This window comes from Silene latifolia, unplaced genomic scaffold (assembly GCF_048544455.1).
Source record: "Silene latifolia isolate original U9 population unplaced genomic scaffold, ASM4854445v1 scaffold_144, whole genome shotgun sequence".
In the NCBI taxonomy this organism is placed as follows: Eukaryota; Viridiplantae; Streptophyta; class Magnoliopsida; order Caryophyllales; family Caryophyllaceae; genus Silene; species Silene latifolia.
Window position 1 is genome coordinate 517,768 of NW_027413136.1, and position 26,472 is coordinate 544,239.

General features: G+C 44.8%; 1 long non-coding RNA gene across 1 annotated transcript; it reads right to left on the reverse strand.

Moving 5' to 3' along the window:
• Positions 1–23,823: 23,823 nt before the first annotated feature.
• Positions 23,824–26,073, reverse strand: LOC141637802 (uncharacterized). Its single transcript, XR_012541910.1, has 3 exons — positions 25,932–26,073; positions 25,749–25,820; positions 23,824–23,994 (listed from the first exon to the last, which is right to left on the reverse strand). It is a non-coding gene; the product is annotated as an uncharacterized LOC141637802 (long non-coding RNA).
• Positions 26,074–26,472: the final 399 nt, after the last annotated feature.

A 26,472-nucleotide genomic window follows, 5' to 3' on the forward strand; every position in this document is an offset into this window, starting at 1 on the left:
CCTATGCGATTTCCGGAGAATTTTGTTCTGGGACCCTGGAATTCCGAAAAACCGTGTATTATACAGTTCAATTTCAGCCGTTCGGGAGGTCGTTACGGACCCGGTTTCTTTTTCTCCCTGTTTTTCAATCACGCGTCCTAGCTCATTTCAGGAGTTAACCTGTTCGATTTCACCTCAAATAACGAGTTTTAATGCATTTTCACGATAATCCGAGTTTCGGCGAATCTTTGGTTTTACGCACACCGCACCCTAAATGTCTTCCGTTGGTGCTCAAATTTTGCGTGGCCGCTTTATCTGACCTCAGGAACATCCTATGCGAGTTCCGGAGAATTTTGTTCCGGGACCCCGGAATTTCGAAAAACCGTGTATATTCACTTCAATTTTAGCCGTTCGGGAGGTCGTACAGGACCCGATTTCTTTTTCTCCCCGTTTTTCAATCACGTGTCCTAGCTCATTTCAGGAGTTGACCTGTTCGATTTCAGCCTCAAATAACGAGTTTTAACGCATTTTTCACGATAATCCGAGTTTCGTCGAATCTTTGGTTTACGCACACCGCACCCCCAAATGTCTTCCGTTGGTGCTCAAATTTCGCGTGGCCGCTTTATCTGACCCCTAGAACATCCTATGCGATTTCCGGAGAATTTTGTTCCGGGACCCCGGAATTCCGAAAAACCGTGTATTTATATATACACTTCAATTTCAGCCGTTCGGGAGGTCATACCGGACCCGGTTTCTTTTTCTCCAGTTTTTCAATCACGCGTCCTAGCTTATTTCCAGAGTTAACCTGTTCGATTTCAGCCTCAAATAACGAGTTTTAACGCATTTTTCACGATAAACCGAGTTTCGGCGAATGCTGGTTTCCGGGACACCGGCACCCCCAAATGTCTTCCATTGGTGCTCAAATTTTGCGTGGCCGCTTTATATGACCCGAGGAACATCCTATGCGATTTCCGGAGAATTTTATTCCGGGACCCCGGAATTCCGAAAAACTGTGTATTAATACACTTCAATTTGAGCCGTTTGAGAAGTCGTACCGGACCCAGTTTCTTTTTCTCCTTGTTCTTTAATCACACGTCCTAGCTCATTTGAGGAGTTAACCTGTTCGATTTCAGCCTCCAATATCGCGTTTTAACGCATTTTTCACGATAATCCAACTTTCGGCGAATGTTGGTTTCTGGCACACCGGCACCCCCAAATGTCTTCCGTTGCTGCTCAAATTTTGCGTGGCCGCTTTATCTGACCCAAGGAACATCCAAAGCGATTTCCGGATAATTTTGTTCCGGGACCCTGGAATTCCGAAAAACCGTGTATTATACGGTTCAATTTCACCGTTCGAGGTCGTTACGGACCCGGTTTCTTTTTCTGCCTGTTTTTCAATCACGCGTCCTAGCTCATTTCAGAATTAACCTTTCGATTTCAGCCTCAAATAACGAGTTTTAATGCATTTTTCACGATAATCCGAGTTTCGGCGAATGCTGGTTTCTGTTACACCGGCACCCCCAAATGTCTTCCGTTGGTGCACAAATTTTGCGTGGCCGCTTTATCTGACCCCAGGAACATCCTTTGCGATTTCCGGAGAATTTTGTTCCGGGTCCCCGGAATTCCGAAAAACCGTGTATTATACACTTCAATTTCAGCCGTTCGGGAGGTCGTACCGGACCCGATTTATTTTTCTCCCTGTTTTTCAATCACCCGTCCTAGCTCATTTCAGGAGTTAACCTGTTCGATTTCAGCCACAAATAACGAGTTTTAACGCATTTTTCACGATAATCCGAGTTTCGGCGAATGCTGGTTTCTGGCACACCGGCACCCCCAAATGTCTTCCGTTGGTGCTCAAATTTTGCGTGGCCGCTTTATCTGACCCCAAGAACATCCTATGCGATTTCCGGAGAATTTTGTTCCGGGACCCATGAATTCCGAAAAACCGTGTATTATACACTTCAATTTCAGCCGTTCGGGAGGTCGTAACAGACCCGGTATCTTTTTCTCCTTGTTTTTCAATCACGCGTCCTAGCTCATTTCAGGAGTTAACCTGTTCGATTTCAGCCTTAAATAACGAGTTCGCATTTTACACGATAATCCGAGTTTCGGCGAATGCTGGTTTCCGGGACACCGGCACCCCCAAATGTCTTCCGTTGGTGCTCAAATTTTGCGTGGCCGCTTTATCTGACCCCAAGAACATCCTATGCGATTTCCGGAGAATTTTGTTCCGGTACCCCGGAATTCCGAAAAACCGTGTATTATACACTTCAATTTCAGCCGTTCGGGAGGTCATACCGGACCCGGTTTCTTTTTCTCCAGTTTTTCAATCACGCGTCCTAGCTTATTTCCGGAGTTAACCTGTTCGATTTCAGCCTCAAATAACGAGTTTTAACGCAGTTTTCACGATAATCCGAGTTTCGGCGAATGCTGGTTTCCGGGACACCGGCACCCCCAAATGTCTTCCGTTGGTGCTCAAATTATGCGTGGCCGCTTTATCTGACCCGAGGAACATCCTATGCGATTTCCGGAGAATTTTGTTCCGGGACCCCGGAATTCCGAAAAACTGTGTATTATACACTTCAATTTGAGCCGTTCGAGAAGTCGTACCGGACCCGGTTTCTTTTTCTCCTTGATTTTTAATTACACGTCCTAGCTCATTTGAGGAGTTAACCTGTTCGATTTCAGCCTCAAATATCGCGTTTTAACGCATTTTTCACGATAATCCAACTTTCGGCGAATGCTGGTTTCTGGCACACCGGCACCCCCAAATGTCTTCCGTTGCTGCTCAAATTTTGCGTGGCCGCTTTATCTGATCCCAGGAACATCCTATGCGATTTCCGGATAATTTTGTTCCGGGACCCTGGAATTCCGAAAAACCGTGTATTATAGAGTTTAATTTCAGCCGTTCGGGAGGTCGTTACGGACCCGGTTTCTTTTTCTCCCTGTTTTTCAATCACGCGTCCTAGCTCATTTCAGGAATTAACCTGTTCGATTTCAGCCTCAAATATCGCGTTTTAACGCATTTTTCACGATAATCCAACTTTCGCGAATCTTGGTTTTACGCACACCGCACCCCCAAATGTCTTCCGTTGCTGCTCAAATTTTGCGTGGCCGCTTTATCTGACCCCAGGAACATCCTATGCGATTTCCGGATAATTTTGTTCCGGGAGCCTGGAATTCTGAAAAACCGTGTATTATACAGTTCAATTTCAGCCGTTCGGGAGGTCGTTACGGACCCGGTTTCTTTTTCTCCCTGTTTTTCAATCACGCGTCCTAGCTCATTTCAGGAGTTAACCTGTTCGATTTCAGCCTCAAATAACGAGTTTTAATGCATTTTTCACGATAATCCGAGTTTCGACGAATGCTGGTTTCTGTTACACCGGCACCCCCAAATGTCTTCCGTTGGTGCATAAATTTTGCGTGGCCGCTTTATCTGACCCCAGGAACATCCTTTGCGATTTCAAGGGAATTTTGTTCCGGGTCCCCGGAATTCCGAAAAACCGTGTCTTATACACTTCAATTTCAGCCGTTCGGGAGGTCGTACCGGACCCGGTTTTTTTATTTCCCTGTTTTTCAATCATGCGTCCTAGCTCATTTCAGGAGTTAACCTGTTCGATTTCAGCCTTAAATAACGAGTTTTAACGCATTTTTCACGATAATCCGAGTTTTCGCGAATCTTTTTTCCGGACACCGCACCCCCAAATGTCTTCCGTTGGTGCTCAAATTTTGCGTTGCCGCTTTATCTGACCCCAAGAACATCCTATGCGATTTCCGGAGAATTTTATTCCGGGACCCCGGAATTCCGAAAAACCGTGTATTATACACTTCAATTTCAGCCGTTCGGGAGGTCATACCGGACCCGGTTTCTTTTTCTCCAGTTTTTCAATCACGCGTCCTAGCTTATTTCCGGAGTTAACCTGTTCGATTTCGGCCTCAAATAACGAGTTTTAACGCATTTTCACGATAATCCGAGTTTCGCGAATCTTTGGTTTCCGGACACCGCACCCCAAATGTCTTCCGTTCGTGCTCAAATTTTGCGTGGCCGCTTTATCTGACCCGAGGAACATCCTATGCGATTTCCGGAGAATTTTGTTCTGGGACCCCGGAATTCCGAAAAACCGTGTATTAATACACTTCAATTTGAGCCGTTTGACAAGTCGTACCGGACCCGGTTTCTTTTTCTCCTTGTTTTTTAATCACACGTCCTAGCTCATTTGAAGAGCTAACCTGTTCGATTTCAGTCTCAAATATCGCGTTTTAACGCATTTTTCACGATAATCCAACTTTCGGCGAATGCTGGTTTCTGGCACACCGGCACCCCCAAATGTCTTCCGTTGCTGCTTAAATTTTGCGTGGTCGCTTTATCTGACCCCAGGAACATCCTATGGGATTTCCGGATAATTTTGTTCCGGGACCCTGGAATTCCGAAAAACCCTGTATTATACAGTTCAATTTCAGCCGTTCGGGAGGTCGTTACGGATCCGGTTTCTTTTTCTCCCTGTTTTTCAATCACGCGTCCTAGCTCATTTCAGGAGTTAACCTGTTCGATTTCAGCCTCAAATAACGAGTTTTAATGCATTTTTCACGATAATCCGAGTTTCGGCGAATCTTTGTTCTTTATTACACCGCACATCCAAATGTCTTCCGTTGGTGCACAAATTTTGCGTGGCCGCTTTATCGACCCCAGAACATCCTTTGCGATTTCCGGAGAATTTTGTTCCGGTCCCCGACTTCAAAACCGTGTATTATACACTTCAATTTCACCGTTCGGAGGTCGTCGGACCCGATTTATTTTTCTCCTGTTTTTCAATCACGCGTCCTAGCTCATTTCGAGTTAACTGTTCGATTTCAAATACAAATAACGAGTTTTAACGCATTTTTCACGATAATCCGAGTTTCGGCGAATCTTGGTTTAAGCACACCGGCACCCCAAATGTCTTCCGTTGGTTCTCAAATTTTGCGTGGCCGCTTTATCTGACCCGAGGAACATCCTATGCGATTTCCGGAGAATTTTGTTCCGGGACCCCGGAATTCCGAAAAACCGTGTATTATACACTTCAATTTCAGCCGTTCGGGAGGTCGTAACAGACCCGGTATCTTTTCCTCCCTGTTTTTCAATCACGCGTCCTAGCTCATTTCAGGAGTTAACCTGTTCGATTTCAGCCTTAAATAACGAGTTTTAACGCATTTTTCACGATAATCCGAGTTTCGGCGAATCTTTGGTTTCCGGACACCGCACCCCAAATGTCTTCCGTTGGTGCTCTAATTTTGCGTTGCCGCTTTATCTGACCCCAAGAACATCCTATGCGATTTCCGGAGAATTTTGTTCCGGGACCTCGGAATTCCGAAAAACCGTGTATTATACATTTCAATTTCAGCCATTCGGGAGGTCATACCGGACCCGTTTTCTTTTTCTCCAGTTTTTCAATCACGCGTCCTAGCTTATTTCCGGAGTTAACCTGTTCGATTTCAGCCTCAAATAACGAGTTTTAACGCATATTTCACGATAATCCGAGTTTCGGCGAATGCTGGTTTCCGAGACACCGGCACCCCCAAATGTCTTCCGTTGGTGCTCAAATTTTGCGTGGCCGCTTTATCTGACCCGAGGAACATCCTATGCGATTTCCGGAGAATTTTGTTCCGGGACCCCGGAATTCCGAAAAACTGTGTATTATACACTTCAATTTGAGCCGTTCGATAAGTCGTACCGGACTCGGTTTCTTTTTCTCCTTGATTTTTAATCACACGTCCTAGCTCATTTGAGGAGTTAACCTGTTCGATTTCAGCCTCAAATATCGCGTTTTAACGCATTTTACACGATAATCCAACTTTCGGCGAATGCTGGTTTCTGGCACACCGGCACCCCCAAATGTCTTCCGTTGCTGCTCAAATTTTGCGTGGCCGCTTTATCTGATCCCAGGAACATCCTATGCGATTTCCGGATAATTTTGTTCCGGGACCCTGGAATTCCGAAAAACCGTGTATTATACAGTTTAATTTCAGCCGTTCGGGAGGTCGTTACGGACCCGATTTCTTTTTCTCCCTGTTTTTAAATCACGCGTCGTAGCTCATTTAAGGAGTTAACCTGTTCGATTTCAGCCTCAAATAACGAGTTTTAATGCATTTTTCACGATAATCCGAGTTCGGCGAATGCTGGTTTCTGTTACACCGGCACCCCCAAATGTCTTCCGTTGGTGCACAAATTTTGGGTGGCCGCTTTATATGACCCCATGAACATCCTTTGCGATTTCCAGAGAATTTTGTTCCGGTCCCCGGAATTCCGAAAAACCGTGTATTATACACTTCAATTTCAGCCGTTCGGGAGGTCGTACCGGACCCGGTTTCTTTTTCTCCCTGTTTTTCAATCACGCGTCCTAGCTTATTTCGGGAGTTAACCTGTTCGATTTCAGCCTTAAATAACGAGTTTTAACGCATTTTTCACGATAATCCGAGTTTCGGCGAATCTTTGGTTTCGCACACCGCACCCCCAAATGTCTTCCGTTGGTGCTCAAATTTTGCGTGGCCGCTTTATCCGACCCCAAGAACATCCTATGCGATTTCCGGAGAATTTTGTTCCGGGACCCTGACCAAAACCGTGTATTATACACTTCAATTTCAATAGTTCGGGAGGTCGTAATGGACCGGTTTCTTTTTCTCCTGTTTTTCAATCACGCGTCCTAGCTCATTTCAGGAGTTAACCTGTTCGATTTCGGCCTCAAATAACGAGTTTTAACGCATTTTCACGATAATCCGAGTTTTAGTAAATCTTTGGTTTCGCACACCGGCACCCCTAAATGTCTTCCGTTGGTGCTCAAATTTTGCGTGACCGCTTTATCTGACCTCAGGAACATCCTATGCGAGCTCCGGAGAATTTTGTTCCGGACCGAAATTTCAAAACCGTGTATATAACACTTCAATTTCAAATTAGTTCGGGAGGTCGTACTGGACCCGGTTTCTTTTACTCCCCGTTTTTCAATCACGTGTCCTAGCTCATTTTAGGAGTTGACCTGTTCGATTTCAGCCTTAAATAACGAGTTTTAACGCATTTTTCACGATAATCCGAGTTTCGTCGAATCTTCGGTTTCGCACACCGCACCCCAAATGTCTTCCGTTGGTGCTCAAATTTTGCGTGGCCGCTTTATCTGACCCCAGGAACATCCTGTGCGATTTCCGGAGAATTTTGTTCCGGGACCCCGGAATTCCGAAAAACCGTGTTTTATATACTTCAATTTCAGCCGTTCGGAAGGTCGTAGACCCTGTTTCTTTTTCTCCTTGTTTTTCAATCACGCGCCCGAGCTCATTTTTGGAATTAACCAGTTCGATTTCAGCTTCAAATAACGAGCTTTAACACATTTTCACGATAACCCGAGTTTCGGCGAATGCTGGTTTCTGGCACATCGGCACCCCCAAATGTCTTCCGTTGGTGCTCAAAATTTGTGTGGCCGCTTTATCTGACTCCTGGAACATCCTATGCGAGTTCCGGAGAATTTTGTTCCGGGACCCCGGAATTCCGAAAAACCGTGTATTATATACACTTCAATTTCAACCGTTCGGGAGGTCGTCCTGGACCCGGTTTCTTTTTCTCCAGTTTTTCAATCACGCGTCCTAGCTCATTTCAGGAGTTAACTTGTTCGACTTCAGCCTCAAATAACGAGTTTTAACGCATTTTTCACGATAATCCGAGTTTCGGCGAATGTTGGTTTCTGGCAAACCGGCACCCCCAAATGTCTTCTGTTGCTGCTCAAATTTTGCGTGGCCGCTTTATCTTACCCCAGGAACATCCTATCCGATTTCCGGAAAATTTTGTTCCGGGACCCCGGAATTCCGAAAAACCGTGTATTATACACTTCAATTTCAGCCGTTCAGAGGTCGTCTGGACCCGGTTTCTTTTTCTCCCTGTTTTTCAATCACGCGTCCTAGCTCATCTCAGGAGTTAACCTGTTCTATTTCAGCCTCAAATAACGAGTTTTAACGCATTTTTCACGATAATCCGAGTTTCGCCGAATGCTGGTTTTGGCACACCGGCACCCCCAAATCTCTTCCGTTGGTGCACAAATTTTGCGTGGCCGCTTTATCTGACCCCAGGAACATCCTTTGCGATTTCCGGAGAATTTTGTTCCGGTCCCCGACTTCAAAACCGTGTATTATATACACTTCAATTTCACCGTTCGGGAGGTCGTACTGACCGGTATCTTTTTCTCCCTGTTTTTCAATCACGCGTCCTAGCTCATTTCAGGAGTTAACCTGTTCGATTTCAGCCTTAAATAACGAGTTTTAACGCATTTTTCACGATAATCCGAGTTTCGGCGAATGCTGGTTTCTGGCACACCGGCACCCCCAAATGTCTTCCGTTGGTGCTCAAATTTTACGTGCCCGCTTTATCTGACCCCTAGAACATCCTATGCGATTTCCGGAGAATTTTGTTTCGGGACCCTGGAATTCCGAAAAACCGTGTATTATACACTTCAATTTCAGCCGTTCGGGAGGTCATTTCGGACCCGGTTTCTTTTTCTCCAGTTTTTCAATCACGCGTCCTAGCTCATTTCAGCAGTTAACCTGTTCGATTTCATCCTCAAATAACGAGTTTTAACGCATTTTTCACGATAATCCGAGATCCGGCGAATGCTGGCTTCTGGGACACCGGCACCGCCAAATGTCTTCCGTTGGTGCTAAAATTTTGCGTGGCCGCTTAATCTGACCCCAGGAACATCCTATGCGATTTCCGGAGAATTTTGTTCCGGGACCCCGGAATCCCGAAAAACCGTGTATTATACACTTCAATTTCAGCCGTTCGGGAGGTCGTACCGGACTCGGTTTCTTTTTCTCCCTGTTTTTCAATCACGCGTCCTAGCTCATTTCAGGAGTTAACCTGTTCGATTTCAGCCTCAAATAACGAGTTTCAACGCATTTTTCACGATAATCCGAGTTTCGGCGAATGCTGGTTTCTGGCACACCGGCACCCCCAAATGTCTTCCGTTGCTGCTCAAATTTTGCGTGGCCGCTTTATCTGACCCCACGAACATCCTATGCGATTTCCGGATAATTTTGTTCCGGGATCCTGGAATTCCGAAAAACCGTGTATTATACAGTTCAATTTCAGCCGTTCGGGAGGTCGTTACGGACCCGGTTTCTTTTTCTCCCTGTTTTTCAATCACGCGTCCTAGCTCATTTCAGGAGTTAACCTGTTCGATTTCAGCCTCAAATAACGAGTTTTAACGCATTTTTCACGTTAATCCGAGTTTCGCGAATGCTTGGTTTCTCATTACACGCACCCCCAAATGTCTTCCGTTGGTGCACAAATTTTGCGTGGCCGCTTTATCTCGACCCCAGAACATCCTTTGCGATTTCCGGAGAATTTTGTTCCGGTCCCCGAATTCAAAACCGTGTATTATACACTTCAATTTCAAATGCTCGAGGTCGACGACCCGATTTATTTTTCTCCTGTTTTTCAATCACGCGTCCTAGCTCATTTCAGGAGTTAACCTGTTCGATTTCAGCCACAAATAACGAGTTTAACGCATTTTCACGATAATCCGAGTTTCGCGAATGCTTTGGTTTCTCGCACACCGCACCCCAAATGTCTTCCGTTGGTGCTCAAATTTTGCGTGGCCGCTTTATCTAACCCCAAGAACATCCTATGCGATTTCCGGAGAATTTTGTTCCGGGACCCTGACTTCAAAACCGTGTATTATACACTTCAATTTCACTAGTTCGGGAGGTCGTACTGGACCCGGTTTCTTTTTCTCCCCGTTTTTCAATCACGTGTCCTAGTTCATTTCAGGAGTTGACCTGTTCGATTTCAGCCTTAAATAACGAGTTTTAACGCATTTTTCACGATAATCCGAGTTTCGTCGAATGCTGGTTTCTGGCACACCGGCATCCCCAAATGTCTTCCGTTGGTGCTCAAATTTTGCGTGGCCGCTTTATCTGACCCCTAAAACATACTATACGATTTCCGGAGAATTTTGTTCCGGGACCCCGGAATTCCGAAAAACCGTGTATTATATATATACACTTCAATTTCAGCCGTTCGGGAGGTCATACCGGACCCGGTTTCTTTTTCTCCAGTTTTTCCATCACGCGTCCTAGCTTATTTCCGGAGTTAACCTGTTCGATTTCAGCCTCAAATAACGAGTTTTAACGCATTTTTCACGATAATCCGAGTTTCGGCGAATGCTGGTTTCCGGGACACCGGCACCCCCAAATGTCTTCCGTTGGTGCTCAAATTTTGCGTGGCCGCTTTATCTGACCCGAGGAACATCCTATGCGATTTCCGGAGAATTTTGTTCCGGGACCCTGGAATTCCGAAAAACTGTGTATTAATACACTTCAATTTGAGCCGTTTGAGAAGCCGTACCGGATCCGGTTTCTTTTTCTCCTTGTTTTTTAATCACACGTCCTAGCTCATTTGAGGAGTTAACCTGTTCGATTTCAGCCTCAAATATCGCGTTTTAACGCATTTTTCACGATAATCCAACTTTCGGCGAATGCTGGTTTCTGGCACACCGGCACCCCCAAATGTCTTCCGTTGGTGCTCAAATTTTGCGTGGCCGCTTTATCTGACCCCTGGAACATCCTATGCGATTTCCGGATAATTTTGTTCCGGGACCCTTAAATTCCGAAAAACCGTGCATTATACAGTTCAATTTCAGCCGTTCGGGAAATCGTTACGGACCCGGTTTCTTTTTCTCCATGTTTTTCAACCACGCGTCCTAGCTCATTTCAGGAGTTAACCTGTTCGATTTCAGCCTCAAATAACGAGTTTTAATGCATTTTTCACGATAATCCGAGTTTCGGCGAATGCTGGTTTCTGGCACACCGGCACGCCCAAATGTCTTCCGTTGGTGCTCAAATTTTGCGTGGCCGCTTTATCTGACCCCAGGAACATCCTATGCGATTTTCGGAGAATTTTATTCCGGGACCCCGGAATCCCGAAAAACCGTGTATTATACACTTCAATTTCAGCCGTTCGGGAGGTCGTATCGGACCCGGTTTCTTTTTCTCCTTGTTTTTTAATCACGCGTCCTAGCTCATTTTAGAAGTTAACCTGTTCGATTTCAGCCTTAAATAACGAGTTTTAACGCATTTTTCACGATAATCCGAGTTTCGTCGAATCTTTGGTTTCTCGCACACCGCACCCCAAATGTCTTCCGTTGGTGCTCAAATTTTGCGTGGCCGCTTTATCGACCCCAGGAACATTCTATGCGATTTTCGAGAATTTTATTCCGGGACCCGTAATCCCGAAAAACCGTGTATTATACACTTCAATTTCACCGTCGGGGTCGTCACTGAACCGGTTTCTTTTCTCCCTGTTTTTCAATCACGCGTCCTAGCTCATTTCAGGAGTTAACCTGTTCGATTTCAGCCTCAAATAACGAGTTTTAAAGCATTTTTCACGATAATCCGAGTTTCGGCGAATGCTGGTTTCTGGCACACCGGCACTCCAAATGTCTTCCGTTTGTGCTCAAATTTTGCGTGGCCGCTTTATCTGACCCCAAGAACATCCTATGCGATTTCCGGAGAATTTTGTTCCGGGACCCGGAATCCCGAAAAACCGTGTATTATACACTTCAATTTCAGCCGTTCGGGAGGTCGTACCGGAGCGGTTTCTTTTTCTCCCTGTGTTTTAATCACGCGTCCTAGCTCATTTTAGAAGTTAACCAGTTCGATTTCAGCCTCAAATAACGAGCTTTAAGGCAATTTTCACGATAATCCGAGTTTCGGCGAATGCTGGTTTCTGGCACACCGGCACCCCCAAATGTCTTCCGTCGGTGCTCAAATTTTGCGTGGCCGCTTTATCTGACCCCATGAACATTCTATGCGATTTTCGGAGAATTTTGTTCCGGGACCCTGGAATCCCGAAAAACCGTGTATTATACACTTCCATTTCAGCCGTTCAGGAGGTCGTACCGGACCCGGTTTCTTTTCCTCCCTGTTTTTCAATCACGCGCCCTAGCTCATTTCAGGAGTTAACCTGTTCGATTTCAGCCTCAAATAACGAGTTTTAACGCATTTTTCACGTTATTCCGAGTTTCGGCGAATGCTGGTTTCTGTCACACCGGCACCCCCAGATGTCTTCCGTTGGTGCTCAAATTTTGCGTGGCCGCTTTATCTGATCCCAGGAACAACCTATGCGATTTCCGGAGAATTTTGTTCCGGGAGCCCAGAATCCCGAAAAACCGTGTATTATACACTTCAATTTCAGCCGTTCGGGAGGTCGTACCGGACCCGGTTTCTTTTCCTCCCCGTTTTTCAATCACGCGTCCTAGCTCATTTCAGGAGTTAACCTGTTCGATTTCATCCTCAAATAACGAGTTTTAACGCATTTTTCACGATAATCCGAGTTTCGGCGAATCTTTGGTTTCGCACACCGGCACCCCAAATGTCTTCCGTTGGTGCTCAAATTTTGCGTGGCCGCTTTATCGACCCCAAGAACATCCTATGCGATTTTCGAGAATTTGTTCCGGGACCCCGGAATCCCGAAAAACCGTGTATTATACATTTCAATTTCAGCCGTTCGGGAGGTCGTACCGGAACCGGTTTCTTTTTCTCCCTGTTTTTCAATCACGCGTCCTAGCTCATTTCTGGAGTTAACCTGTTCGATTTCATCCTCAAATAACGATTTTAACGCATTTTTCACGATAATCCGAGATCCGTGAAATGTCAAGCTGCAGTACACCGCACCCCAAATGTCTTCCGTTGGTGCTCAAATTTTGCGTGGCCGCTTTATCTGACCCAAGGAACATCCTATGAGATTTTCAGAGAATTTGTTCCGGGACCCCGGAATCCCGAAAAACCGTGTATTATACACTTCAATATCAGCCGTTCGGGAGGTCAGACCGGACCCGGTTTCTTTTTCTCCCTGTTTTTTAATCACGCGTCCTAGCTCATTTTAGAAGTTAACCAGTTCGATTTCAGCCTCAAATAACGAGCTTTAAGGCAATTTTCACGATAATCCGAGTATCGGCGAATGCTGGTTTCTGGAACACCGGCACCCCCAAATTTCTTCCGTTGGTGCTCAAATTTTGCGTGGCCGCTTTATCTGACCCCAGGAACATCCTATGCGATTTCCGGAGAATTTTGTTCCGGGACCCCGGAATCCCGAAAAACCGTGTATTATACACTTCAATTTCAGCCGTTCGGGAGGTCGTACCGGACCCGGTTTCTTTTTCTCCCCGTTTTTCAATCACGCGTCCTAGCTCATTTCAAGAGTTAACCTGTTCGATTTCAGCCTCAAATAACGAGTTTTAACGCATTTTTCAAGATAATCCGAGTTTCGGCGAATCTTTGGTTTTCTGCACACCGCACCCCAGGATGTCTTCCGTTGGTGCTCAAATTTTGCGTGGCCGCTTTATCTGACCCCAGGAAATTCCTATGCGATTTCCGGAGAATTTTGTTCCGGGAGCCCAGAATCCCGAAAAACCGTGTATTATACACTTCAATTTCAGCCGTTCGGGAGGTCGTACCGGACCCGGTTTCTTTTCCTCCCTGTTTTTCAATCATGCGTCCTAGCTCATTTCAGGAGTTAACCTGTTCGATTTCATCCTCAAATAACGAGTTTTAACGCATTTTTCACGATAATCCGAGTTTCGGCGAATGCTGGTTTCTGGCACACCGGCAGCCCTAAATGTCTTCCGTTGGTGATCAATTTTTGCGTGGCCGCTTTATCTACCCCAAGTACATCCTATGCGATTTCCGGAGAATTTTGTTCCGGGACCCCAGAATCCCGAAAAACCGTGTATTATACACTTCAATTTCAGCCGTTCGGGAGGTCGTACCGGACTCGGTTTCTTTTTGTCTTTGTTTTTCAATCACGCGTCCTAGCTCATTTCAGGAGTTAACCTGTTCGATTTCAGCCTGAAATAACGAGTTTCAACGCATTTTTCACGATAATCCGAGTTTCGACGAATGCTGGTTTCTGGCACACCGGCACCCCCAAATGTCTTCCGTTGGTGCTCAAATTTTGCGTGGCCGCTTTGTCTGACCCCAGGAACATCCTATGCGATTTCCGGAGAAATTTGTTCCGGGACCCCGAATCCCGAATAACCGTGTATTATACACTTCAATTTCAGCCGTTCGGGAGGTCGTACCGGACCCGGTTTCTTTTCCTCCCTGTTTTTCAATCACGCGTCCTAGCTCATTTCAGGAGTTAACCTGTTCGATTTCATCCTCAAATAACGAGTTTTAACGCATTTTTCACGATAATCCGAGATCCGGCGAATGTCCAAGGCCAGGGGGACACCACCGCACCCCAAATGTCTTCCGTTGGTGCTAAAATTTTGCGTGGCCGCTTAATCGACCCAGGAACATCCTATGCGATTTCCGGAGAATTTTTTTCCGGGACCCGGAATCCCGAAAACCGTGTATTATACACTTCAATTTCGGCCGTTCGGGAGGTCGTAAATGCGGACTCGGTTTCTTTTTCTCCCTGTTTTTCAATCACGCGTCCTAGCTCATTTCAGGAGTTAACCTGTTCGATTTCAGCCTCAAATAACGAGTTTTAACGCATTTTTCACGATAATCCGATTTTCGGCGAATCTTTGGTTTTCGCACACCGCACCCCCAAATGTCTTCCGTTGGTGCTCAAATTTTGCGTGGCCGCTTTATCTGACCCCAGGAACATCCTATGCGATTTCCGGAGAATTTTGTTCCGGACCCCGAAACCCGAAAAAACCGTGTATTATACACTTCAATTTCGGTAGTTCGGGAGGTCGTACCGGACCCGGTTTATTTTCCTCCCTGTTTTTCAATCACGCGTCCTAGCTCATTTCAGGAGTTAACCTGTTCGATTTCATCCTCAAATAACGAGTTTTAACGCATTTTTCACGATAATCCGAGATCCGGCGAATGCTGGCTTCTGGGACACCGGCACCCCTAAATGTCTTCCGTTGGTGCTAAAATTTTGCGTGGCCGCTTAATCTGACCCCAAGAACATCCTATGCGATTTCCGGAGAATTTTGTTCCGGGACCCCGGAATCCCGAAAAACCGTGTATTATACACTTCACTTTCGGCCGTCGGGAGGTCGTCAGGACTCGGTTTCTTTTTCTCCTGTTTTTCAATCACGCGTCCTAGCTCATTTCCAGAGTTAACCTGTTCGATTTCAGCCTCAAATAACGAGTTTTAACGCATTTTCACGATAATCCGAGTTTCGGCGAATCTTTGGTTTCTCGCACACCGCACCCCCAAATGTCTTCCGTTGGTGCTCAAATTTTGCGTGGCCGCTTTATCTGACCCCAGAACATCCTATGCGATTTCCGGAGAATTTTGTTCCGGGACCCCAATCCCGAAACCGTGTATTATACACTTCAATTTCACGTTCGGGAGGTCGTGACGGACCGGTTTCTTTTTCCTCCCCTCGTTTTTCAATCACTCGTCCTAGCTCATTTCAGGAGTTAACCTGTTCGATTTCATCCTCAAAAACGAGTTTTAACGCATTTTCACGATAATCGAGTTTCGCGAATCTTTGGTTTCGGTACACCGCCACCCCAAATGTCTTCCGTTGGTGCTCAAATTTTGCGTGGCCGCTTTATCTGACCCCAGGAACATCCTATGCGATTTCCGGAGAATTTTGTTCCGGAACCCCAGAATCCCGAAAAACCGTGTTTTATACACACTTCAATTTCAGCCGTTCGGGAGGTCGTACCGGACCCGGTTTCTTTTCCTCCATGTTTTTCAATCACGCTTCCTGGTTCATTTCAGGAGTTACCCTGTTCGATTTCATCCTCAAATAACGAGTTTTAACGCATTTTCACGATAATCCGAGTTTCGGCGAATCTTTTTTTACGCACACCTAGCACCCAAATGTCTTCCGTTGGTGCTCAAATTTTGCGTGGCCGCTTTATCTCGACCCCGGAACATCCTATGCGATTTTCGGAGAATTTTGTTCCGTAACCCTTAATCCCGAAAAACGGTGTATTATACACTTCAATTTCGGCCGTTCGAGAGGTCGACTGACCCGGTTTCTTTTCCTCCCTGTTTTTCAATCACGCGTCCTAGCTCATTTCATGAGTTAACCTGTTCGATTTCATCCTCAAATAACGAGTTTTAACGCATTTTTCACGATAATCCGAGTTTCGGCGAATCTTTCGGTTTCGCACACCGCACCCCCAAATGTCTTCCGTTGGTGCTCAATTTTTCGTGGCCGCTTTATCGACCCGGAACATCCTATGCGATTTTCGGAGAATTTTGTTCCGGACCCTGAATCCCAAAAACGGTGTATTATACACTTCAATTTCACCGTTAGAAGTCGACTGACCCGGTTTCTTTTCCTCCATGTTTTTCACCACGCGTCCTAGCTCATTTCATGAGTTAACCTGTTCGATTTCATCCTCAAATAACGAGTTTTAACGCATTTTCACGATAATCCGAGTTTCGCGAATCTGGTTTTTAAGCACACCGCACCCCCAAATGTCTTCCGTTGGTGCTCAAATTTTGCGTGACCGCTTTATCTGACCCCAGGAACATCCTATGCGATTTCCGAGAATTTTGTTCCGGGACCCCGCATCCCAAAAACCGTGTATTATACACTTCAATTTCAAATGCCGTTCGAGGTCGTACGGACACCGGTTTCTTTTCCTCCTGTTTTCAATCACGCGTCCTAACTCCCCTCGGAGTTAACCCGTTCGATTTCATCCCTAAATAACGAGTTTTAACGCATTTTCACGATAATCCGAGTTTCGCGAATCTTGGTTTCTGCACACCGCAGCCCAAATGTCTTCCGTTGGTGCTCAAATTTTGCTTGGCCGCTTTATCGACCCCAGGAACATCCTATGCGATTTCCGGAGAATTTTGTTCCGGGACCCTTTAATCCCGAAAAACCGTGTATTATACACTTCAATTTCACCATTCGGGAGGTCGTCTTTGGACCCGGTTTCTTTTCCTCCATGTTTTTCAATCACGCGTCCTAGTTCATTTCAGAGTTACCTGTTCGATTTCATCCTCAAATAACGAGTTTTAATGCATTTTTCACGATAATCCGAGTTTCGGCGAATCTTTGGTTTTAGAACACCGCAGCCCCAAATGTCTTCCGTTGGTGCTCAAATTTTGCTTGGCCGCTTTATCGACCCCAGGAACATCCTATGCAATTTCCGAGAATTTTGTTCCGGACCCTGAATCCCGAAAACCGTGTATTATACACTTCAATTTCAGCCGTTCGGGAGGTCGTACCGGACCCGGTTTCTTTTCCTCCCTGTTTTTCAATCACGCGTCCTAGCTCATTTCAGGAGTTACCCTGTTCGATTTCATCCTGAAATAACGAGTTTTAACGCATTTTCACGATAATCCGAGTTTCGGCGAATCTTTGGTTTACGCACACCGCACCCCCAAATGTCTTCCGTTGGTGCTCAAATTTTGCGTGACCGCTTTATCCGACCCCAGGAACATCCTATGCGATTTCCGGAGAATTTTGTTCCGGGACCCCGAAAAACCGTGTATTATACACTTCAATTTCGGCCGTTCGGGAGGTCGTACTGGACCGGTTTCTTTTCCACCCTTTTTTCAATCACGCGTCCTAACTCCCTTCAGAGTTAACCTTTCGATTTCATCCCTAAATAAGGAGTTTTAACGCATTTTTCACGATAATCCGAGTTTCGGCGAATCTTTGGTTTCGCACACCGCACCCCCAAATGTCTTCCGTTGGTGCTCAAATTTTGCTTGGCCGCTTTATCGACCCGGGAACATCCTATGCGATTTTCGAGAATTTTGTTCCGGGACCCCGAATCCCAAACACCGTGTATTATACACTTCAATTTCGACCATTCGGGAGGTCGTCGGACCGGTTTCTTTTCCTCCCTGTTTTTCAAGCACGCGTCCTAGCTCATTTCATGAGTTAACCCATTCGATTTCATCCTCAAATAACGAGTTTTAACGCATTTTTCACGATAATCCGAGTTTCGCGAATCTTTGGTTTACGCACACCGTGACCCCAAATATCTTCCGTTGGTGCTCAAATTTTGCGTGGCCCCTTTATCGACCCGGAACATCCTATGCGATTTCCGAGAATTTTGTTCCGGGACCCATAAATCCCAAAAAGCGTGTATTATACACTTCAATTTCGGCCCGTTCGGGAGGTCATACGGAACCGGTTTCTTTTCCTCCCTGTTTTTCAATCACGCGTCCTAGTTCATTTCAGGAGTTACCCTGTTCGATTTCATCCTCAAATAACGAGTTTTAACGTATTTTCACGGTGATCCGTGTTTCGGCGAATCTTTGGTATCGGAACACCGGCAAATTTCCAAATGTCTTCCGTTGGTGCTCAAATTTTGCGTGGCCGCTTTATCTGACCCCGGGAACATCCTATGCGATTTCCGGAGAATTTTGTTCCGGGACCCCGAATCCCGAAAAACCGTGTATTATACACTTCAATTTCGGTAGTTCGGGAGGTCGTGGGACCGGTTTCTTTTCCTCCCTGTTTTTCAATCACGCGTCCTAGCTCATTTCAGGAGTTAACCTGTTCGATTTCATCCTCAAATAACGAGTTTTAACGCATTTTTCACGATAATCCGAGTTTCGGCGAATGCTGGTTTCTGGCACACCGGCAGCCCCAAATGTCTTCCGTTGGTGCTCAAATTTTGCGTGGCCGCTTTATCTGACCCCAGGAACATCCTATGCGATTTCCGGAGAATTTTGTTCCGGGACCCATGAATCCCGAAAAACCGTGTATTATACACTTCAATTTCAGCCGTTCAGGAGGTCGTACCGGACCCGGTTTCTTTTCCTCCCTGTTTTTCAATCACGCGTCTTAGTTCATTTCAGGAGTTACCCTGTTCGATTTCATCCTCAAATAACGAGTTTTAACGTATTTTTCACGGTGATCCGTGTTTAGTGAATCTTTGGTATCTGGAACACCGGCACCCCAAATGTCTTCCGTTGGTGCTCAAATTTTGCGTGGCCGCTTTATCCGACCCCAGGAACATCCTATGCGATTTCCGGAGAATTTTGTTCCGGACCCCAGAATCCCGAAAACCGTGTATTATACACTTCAATTTCGGCCGTTCGGGAGGTCGTGCGGACCCGTTTCTTTTCCTCTCTGTTTTCAATCACGCGTCCTAGCTCATTTCAGGAGTTAACCTGTTCGATTTCATCCTTAAATAACGAGTTTTAACGCATTTTTCACGATAATCCGAGTTTCGGCGATTGCTGGTTTCTGGCACACCGACCCCCCCAAATGTCTTCCGTTGGTGCTCAAATTTTGCGTGACCGCTTTATCTGACCCCAGGAACATCCTATGCGATTTCCGGAGAATTTTGTTCCGGACCCTGTAATCCCGAAACCGTGTATTATACACTTCAATTTCACCGTTCGGGAGGTCGTCTGACCCGGTTTTTTTCCTCCTGTTTTCAATCACGCGTCCTAGATCATTACAGGAGTTACCCTGTTCGATTTCATCCTCAAATAACGAGTTTTAACGCATTTTCACGATAATCCGAGTTTCGCGAATCTTTGGTTTCGAACACCGGCAGCCCAAATGTCTTCCGTTGGTGCTCAAATTTTGCGTGGCCGCTTTATTAGACCCCAGGAACATCCTATGCGATTTCGGGAGAATTTTGTTCCGGGACCCTGAGATCCCGGAAACCGTGTATTATACACTTCAATTTCACCGTTCGGGAGGTCGACTGGGACCGGTTTCTTTTACTCCTGTTTTTCAATCACGCGTCCTAGCTCATTTCAGAGTTAACTATTTTCGATTTCACCTTAAATACGAGTTTTAACGCATTTTTCACGATAATCCGAGTTTCGGCGAATCTGGTTTCGCACACCGCACCCCGATGTCTTCCGTTGGTGCTCAAATTTTGCGTGACCGCTTTATCTGACCCCAGGAACATCCTATGCGATTTCCGGAGAATTTTGTTCCGGGACCCCAGAATCCCGAAAAACCGTGTATTATACACTTCAATTTCAGCCGTTCGAGAGGTCGTACCGGACCCGGTTTCTTTTCCTCCCTGTTTTTCAGTCACGCGTCCTACCTCATTTCAGGAGTTAACCTGTTCGATTTCATCCTCAAATAACGAGTTTTAACGCATTTTTCACGATAATCCGAGTTTCGGCGAATGCTGGTTTCTGGCACACCGGTACCCCCAAATGTCTTCCGTTGGTGCTCAAATTTTGCGTGACCGCTTTATCTGACCCCAGGAACATCCTATGCGATTTCCGGAGAATTTTGTTCCGGACCCCGAATCTGGCAAAACCGTGTATTATACACTTCAATTTCGACTGTTCGGGAGGTCGTACTGCCGGTTTCTTTTCCTCCCTGTTTTTCAATCACGCGTCCTAACTCCCTTCAGGAGTTAACCTGTTCGATTTCATCCCTAAATAACGAGTTTTAACGCATTTTTCACGATAATCGAGTTTCGGCGAATCTTTGGTTTCGCACACCGCACCCCCAAATGTCTTCCGTTGGTGCTCAAATTTTGCGTGGCGCTTTATCTGACCCCAGAACATCCTATGCGATTTCCGGAGAATTTTGTTCCGGACCCTGCATCCCGAAACACCGTGTATTATACACTTCAATTTTGACCATTCGGGAGGTCGTAAATGACCCGGTTTCTTTTCCTCCTGTTTTCAAGCACGCGTCCTAGCTCATTTCAGGAGTTAACCGTTTCGATTTCATCCTCAAATAACGAGTTTTAACGCATTTTTCACGATAATCCGAGTTTCGCGAATCTTTGGTTTTCGCACACCGGCCCCAAATGTCTTCCGTTGGTGCTCAAATTTTGCGTGGCCGCTTTATCTGACCCCAGGAACATCCTATGCGATTTCCGGAGTATTTTGTTCCGGACCCATGAATCCCGAAACCGTGTATTATACACTTCAATTTCGGCCGTTCAGAGGTCGTCATCGGACCCTTTTCTTTTCCTCCTGTTTTTCAATCACGCGTCTTAGTTCATTTCAGGAGTTACCCTGTTTCGATTTCATCCTCAAATAACGAGTTTTAACGTATTTTCACGGTGATCCGTGTTTCGGCGAATCTTTGCCAGTATCTGGAACACCGGCACCCCAAATGTCTTCCGTTGGTGCTCAAATTTTGCGTGGCCGCTTATCGACCCCGAAACATCCTATGCGATTTCGGAGAATTTTGTTCCGGGACCCCAGAATCCCGAAAAACCGTGTATTATACACTTCAATTTCGGCCGTTCGGGAGGTCGTCTGGACCCGTTTCTTTTCCTCCTGTTTTTCAATCACGCGTCCTAGCTTATTTCGGGAGTTAACCTGTTCGATTTCAGCCTTAAATAACGAGTTTTAACGCATTTTCACGATAATCCGAGTTTCGGCGAATCTTTGGTTTTACACCGACCCCCAAATGTCTTCCGTTGGTGCTCAAATTTTGCGTGACCGCTTTATCTGACCCCAGAACATCCTATGCGATTTCCGGAGAATTTTGTTCGGGACCCCGAATCCAAAACCGTGTATTATACACTTCAATTTCAGCCGTTCGGGAGGTCGTACCGGACCCGGTTTCTTTTCCTCCCTGTTTTCAATCACGCGTCCTAGATCATTACAGGAGTTACCCTGTTCGATTTCATCCTCAAATAACGAGTTTTAACGCATTTTCACGATAATCCGAGTTTCGGCGAATCTTTGGTTTACGAACACCGCAGCCCCAAATGTCTTCCGTTGGTGCTCAAATTTTGCGTGGCCGCTTTATTAGACCCCAGGAACATCCTATGCGATTTCGGGAGAATTTTGTTCCGGACCCCGATCCGAAAACCGTGTATTATACACTTCAATTTCACCGTTCGGAGGTCGTCTGGACCCTGCTTTTACTCCCTGTTTTTCAATCACGCGTCCTAGCTCATTTCAGGAGTTAACTGTTCGATTTCAAATTTTTAAATACGAGTTTTAACGCATTTTCACGATAATCCGAGTTTCGGCGAATCTTTGGTTTTCGCACACCGCACCCCGGATGTCTTCCGTTGGTGCTCAAATTTTGCGTGGCCGCTTTATCTGACCCCAGGAACATCCTATGCGATTTCCGGAGAATTTTGTTCCGGGACCCCAGAATCCCGAAAAACAGTGTATTATACACTTCAATTTCAGCCGTTCGGGAGGTCGTACCAGACCCGGTTTCTTTTCCTCCCTGTTTTTCAGTCACGCGTCCTAGTTTATTTCAGGAGTTACCCTGTTCGATTTCATCCTCAAATAACGAGTTTTAACGCATTTTTCACGATAATCCGAGTTTCGGCGAATGCTGGTTTCTGGAACACCGGCAGCCCCAAATTTCTTCCGTTGGTGCTCAAATTTTGCGTGGCCGCTTTATCTGACCCCAGGAACATCCTATGCGATTTCCGGAGAATTTTGTTCCGGGACCCCAGAATCCCGAAAAACCGTGTATTATACACTTCAATTTCAGCCGTTCGGGAGGTCGTAACGGACCCGATTTCTTTTCCTCCCTGTTTTTCAATCACGCGTCCTAGCTCATTTCAGGAGTTAACCTGTTCGATTTCATCTTTAAATAACGAGTTTTAACGCATTTTCACGATAATCCGAGTTTCGCGAATCTTTGGTTTTACGCACACCGACACCCCTAAATGTCTTCCGTTGGTGCTCAAATTTTGCGTGACCGCTTTATCTGACCCCGGGAACATCCTATGCGATTTCGGAGAATTTTGTTCCGACCCCATCCCAAAAACCGTGTATTATACACTTCAATTTCAGCCGTTCGGGAGGTCGTACCGGACCCGGTTTCTTTTCCTCCGTGTTTTTCAATCATGCGTCCTAGCTCATTTCAGGAGTTAACATGTTCGATTTCATCCTTAAATAACGAGTTTTAACGCATTTTTCACGATAATCCGAGTTTCGCGACACTGTTTCGCACACCGCACCCCCAAATGTCTTCCGTTGGTGCTCAAATTTTGCGTGGCCGCTTTATCGACCCCAGAAAACATCCTATGCGATTTCCGGAGAATTTTGTTCCGGGACCCCGAGATCCCGAGAAACAGTGTATTATACACTTCAATTTGACCGTTCGGGAGGTCGTGCTGGACCGGTTTCTTTTCCTCCCGTTTTTCGATCACGCGTCCTAGTTCATTTCAGGAGTTACCCTGTTCGATTTCATCCTCAAATAACGAGTTTTAACGCATTTTTCACGATAATCAGAGTTTCGGCGAATGCTGGTTTCTGGCACACCGGCACCCCCACATATCTTCCGTTGGTGCTCAAATTTTGCTTGGCCGCTTTATCTCACCCCACGAACATCCTATGCGATTTCCGGAGAATTTTGTTCCGGGACCCGGAATCCCGAAAAACCGTGTATTATATACACTTCAATTTCAGCCGTTCGGGAGGTCGTACCGGAACCGATTTCTTTTTCTCCCTGTTTTTCAATCACGTGTCCTAGCTCATTTCAGGAGTTAACCTGTTCGATTTCAGCCTCAAATAACGAGTTTTAACGCATTTTTCACGATAATCCGAGTTTCGGCGAATGCTGGTTTCTGGCACACCGGCATCCCCAAATATCTTCCGTTTGTGCTCAAATTTTGCGTGGCCGCTTTATCTGACTCCAAGAACATCCTATGCGATTTCCGGAGAATTTTGTTCCGGGACCCGGAATCCCGAAAAACCGTGTATTATACACTTCAATTTCAGCCGTTCGGGAGGTCGTACCGGAACCGATTTCTTTTTCTCCCTGTTTTTCAATCACGTGTCCTAGCTCATTTCAGGAGTTAACCTGTTCGATTTCAGCCTCAAATAACGAGTTTTAACGCATTTTTCACGATAATCCGAGTTTCGGCGAATGCTGGTTTCTGGCACACCGACTGTAACAACCACGGTGAAACAAGAACGTAAAATATGTTCAAGGTGGCGGAAACACCCTGACACCGCGGTAGCTACAAAAAAAAAAAGTTCTCAAAAGGAAATACATGGTCTACGGGGAATAAATACCCCTATATCCGAAATGAAATAAAGACTAAAATCAAGAGTCAAATTAAAACTAATAGAGTGCGCTAAACAAAGGCGCTCGCTAGCTCACTCGATGCAACCCCAGCAAATAAAAATAAGCAACCATCAACCACCTGTCAGTCATAAGAATGACAACGATCGATGGGGAGTAACTCGGACGTCCTCCCAGCCATATTACATCACGATAAAGCAACCAAGTAATTAAGATAGATCAATAATGAACAAATGACTTACCAATAAACATGTTATACAACTAAAATTATAAGCTCATTATTAATTAATCACACTTTAAACTAAATAATTCAAATGACTCATTTAATAAACGTAAACTTATTAAACCAAACATATTAAATCAGTTACCACTTAGTAAGGCGAAACGTCAAGGCAACCCATCATCACATTTTATCCCTACGGTAGGACTACGATAAATATACGGTCCTAGTCTAAGTATGGCCACACTCTCGGGACAAACGCCCCGATTAGACGATCACCAAGCCTATAAACATCCGGGCTGATGACCCCATAGACTCCATATTAGCCTATAAACAACCGGGCTAATAGGACGACTCCGACCTGCCTAGACTGCCCATACACACAGCTACTAGGATACAAGTGAAGCGGATAAATTAAGACGATTCATAATTACGGTGGTTAACCATTTAATATGAGCAAATAATTACAAAACTTACGACAGTTAATCAAAACGTCGCATAATTTGCACCCAGTACTCAATATCCATAATATTAATTGAATAATTACGTACAACCTTTAAGACACAAAACTTAATCTCGACTAATCACAGAGCATAAAGCACACCATGTTTTCTCATCACCATTAATTAATCATGTACCCATACTTACGTTGGTTAACTAATTAATATGGACAAACAAATATAAAACTTGAATGCAAAATGACAACAACATCCACAAACATGCTTTTAATATTATATACTACATACCATACCTTCAGTTGAATGCAAAAATGACAACAGCATCCACAAACATACTTTTAATATTATAACACCTACTCTATTGTTAGCATGAACGGACCCATTAAGACATTAGTGTAAATAAAGTGTGAGATATTGACATATTTTATTAATAGCAAAGTTTCTCAAGGACACCACTATAATCACATACTGGTATTATAAACATCTTAACACCAAAAAGGGAGTTCTACCTAATTTCCCAACATTATTATTAAAGTTCCCAATAACCATAATGATATGCTACATTCATGTAATTAACAATCCTATACACCGCATATTAATTATCAATGCAAACTATAATGAATATTACCATTCTTCGTACAACTTAACGATGAGCATTAATATTTGATTATATATTACATGGTTTAGGCCATTGTTCATTTACGGAATAAGTTAACGACTTATGCTTAAAATAGTCCATTTGCCGAATGTTGAAACAACAATAATTTTAGACGTGAACCACAAATACTTGCATTAGGAACCTCAAAGACCAACAACAGCCAAAAAACTAAGCATGCCAAGACTCATGAAACTCATACAAACCGTAGTTTACATTTTATGTGTATACTACTAATCTCCTTGTTATATTGCAAGCTAGGTCATTAATATATACGTACTACTTATAATACTTACTAATGTGATAAAGATAATATGAACCAACCAATGGTAAATCTTTTGGCCATACTAACGCAAAACAGCACTTGTGCAAATAAAACTCATCTACACAATACTATGTACATACTATATGCATAATCGGACGATTTAGATAGATAGCAAAACATTCACAACAACTACACATACCAACAGAACAATTATAGACCAATCTACATACAAGACCGCAAACCGCGATGGAATACCGAGGACAATCGTCGACGTTACCTTTTAGCGCTTAATCTTCAATCGAATCGTCAACAACGTAAGAGTCGGCGTCCGGGTCGTCCGAGTTTGAGCCTACGTCGAAATCGGAACGGAAACGGCGTTAAACATACACGTTTTAGAGCTACTGGGACACTTATAAAAGGAGGCGAAGTTGAACGAAAATAATACGATTACGATCCTTACCGCGAGATGAAGAGAATGGCGCAAAAATTACTGAAAACCGATAAGAAATGAGTGAGAACTGAGATGCCAAAGGTAGGTGTTTGGTAAGCACAAAATGACGAAGAGATGATGATATTTAGTTTATCATATAATTTGAGTGGCATAAGACCTCTCTTTAAAGAAAATAACGTAACAGGAATGTGGGATTTCCCAAAGGATAGTGGAGATGTGACTTAGGTCTACCATATAAAAATAAAATGACGTAGTCTACTTAAATAGAATATGTATTTCAATATTAAAATATGAGTCGGGAATAATTTAGTTTTATATACTTTATAAAATAGTCTTGCAATTTTAAATAATACGCATAGTTTATAAATTTATCGCCCTATCATAATAAATATGACAACTTAGAAAAATTATAAAATCAATTAAAGAAATTTAAAGCCCGAGGGTAACTAACATTATGACGGAAAAAAACGCGGGTGTTACACCGGCACCCCCAAATATCTTCCGTTTGTGCTCAAATTTTGCGTGGCCACTTTATCTGACCCCAAGAACA